The following is a 2,467-nucleotide window of genomic DNA, read 5'->3' as shown; positions in this document are numbered from 1 at the left end:
CTCCCCAGTTCTGGGGGTCTTTCAAAGTGTGCTATCTGAATGTATTTCTTAAAAATGGTATGAGGCTTTTACTATCATTGCCAAAGAGAGAAATGAAAAATCTGGCAGCTCAGTACTCAAGGTATATCTGAGGCCACCTGAAACATACTGGGTCTAAAACAGCAGCCATCTCCTCTGGACTGGTGCAGCACCCCTGGGGCTCAGGCCACATAGGCCCAACTGGAGTCAGGGGGTGGGGTGGGGGGTCGGGGGGGCTGTGAGTGCACCAGCCAGGAGGGTAGAGGCTCGAATCTCGAATCCTCAATGTTGAATGCTGACTGCTACACACTGTCTCACACTCACACACTCGGCTCAAGGTCCAGCCCATCCTCAGTAAAACGCCCACTATGCTAATCTTTTGGGCAAGTAGAGACACATCTCTTGCTAATTCCTAGGAGTGGTTCAGCTGCAGTACTTGACTGAGAATGAGGATTCTCCCTGACCTTGCCCTGGGATAATTCTCCCATTCTGTAAGCTTCAATGCCCTATTCCCTTCATTATTTCCCTAAGAATGCCAGGTGCAATTAATCTGGATGGGTAAATTCCAAACCAGGGTTTGGCTAAGATGTTGGAACATTGGTAAAGGTCAGAGAGCAATGTCCAATTTTGTCTAGCTGTTAAATCATATTTTGGTGGGCACCTAACCCGCGAGTTCACAAGGACATATTTGGGCTACCTCTGAGTTAGGGGTGCCAGGAGACAATGCAGGAGACTGACTTCCTTGAAGCTTTTGCCCCAACCTGCTGTCACACAAAGTGTGCGTGGCACCAAATAAAGTGGAGAATGACCTCCTTATATAGACCCCCATATTTTATCAAGTCTACTTATCTCTGACACACAGTTCCCTCTTCTGTTTCACAGAGACCCTAATATTAAATAACTTTTATCCTTCTCTTGCTAGCTGATTCTGTTACAAGTGGGGTACAGCTTTGATAGCCTGTGAGGCACAGTGAGTAATGGCTACTCAAACTAGCAAACAGGAGCTGCAGTGTGGATAGGTGTTGTCCACTCCTTCCTAATTCTTTAACTCTACTGAGACACTAGGGTTCTTCAGTGTTGCCATCCAAGGAGATCAGCATGCAGCCTCAGAATTTCCTTTGATATGGAGCAAATATTTCAGTGCAAAGCACATTCAAATAATGTCAAATAATATTTGTCAGTATACCTAAGGACCGAGACTGAAAATGACAGATACTTCTTGTCCTAATGCCTGCTGTGTCTACTCCCTCCACCTTTAGCTGGATTTGCAAATCATATAAATCCTAAAAATGTCCCATTGTCCAGCCGTTGAATAGAATTTTTATTTTTACAAGACCCTGGTATGAAATCCTAATTCAAAAGTAAATTCACTTTGGTAGAAATTTGATATTTTTATGACAATAATTATGGGATATTCTGAGCCACCTTAGCAAAATAAAACAAAATCTTTTGGATAGGAATGGTAAAAGGAGACAGGCTGGTAACCAGTCCAAGAATCTCTTTGTTTGGTCCCCTTGATTAATCTACTTGCTCACTGCCTTAGCAGGAGTAGTGGACCTCCTTTCTACCTGCTACTCATAGAAGTTTGCATTCTCAATGTTTAGTTGTATTTAATTTTTCAGTCAAGATTTAACTTAGTTAAACTCAAGGCCAAAGAAATAATACAATGCCTTATACTCTGAAGCAGAAAATCTAGGATTTGGTAGGGTACAAAGACAAGGGGGAAATGTGAGGAAGAAGTAAAAGAAACTGTCTTAAAAGTGCTACCTTTTTTTTCAAACTTCATTTAATCATGAGGGAAACTATATTCATTATCCAACATTCTAGAAGTGATGGGCACTTTCCAATAGATTCTGCTATTCATCTTTTTTCCAGAACATAATGATTGATTTGAACCACAGCTCCTATCATTCATACTATACTCCCCAAACAAAATGACTGTTCCTAATTAAGAAAACAAAAAGATTGGTTTGGTTGATTACAAGTTGATTGGTTGGGCTGTAAAGTCTACATTTTGTATCAGTCAACATAGCAGGAAAGTTCTTATTCATAAATATTGATGATAAAAATAAAATATAACAATAACTTGTCACTAATTGTTTGTGGTTTGTAAACATAAGTAGACTGTTATATTGATTTGGAGGGGAACAGTTGACATTCTTCTTTGGAGTCTGTTTTGTGGCTCTGATTAATCAAGAGTAGCTTGATTACAATAAATATTTGTTACTTTCATTGACCTGGTATGTGAGTTGTGTTGGCTCTAAGCAGATGCCACAACATTTGGTATGGTGCCCCAGGAATCTAATCACTTTACTTAGGTCCCTGGTTTGTAATCATTCACATTCAGATACTTCATATCAAAGTCCAGAAGGTCTGGAGTTAAACCTTTTTTCTCATTTCTGGGAAGTGTTTGTCTGGTTCCAAAAAGAAAAAGAAGAAGAAGAAGAAG

The sequence above is a fragment of the Mastomys coucha genome, unplaced genomic scaffold (genome assembly GCF_008632895.1).
Source record: "Mastomys coucha isolate ucsf_1 unplaced genomic scaffold, UCSF_Mcou_1 pScaffold5, whole genome shotgun sequence".
Lineage (NCBI taxonomy): Eukaryota > Metazoa > Chordata > Mammalia > Rodentia > Muridae > Mastomys > Mastomys coucha.
Note: the sequence above shows the minus strand (reverse complement) of the source record.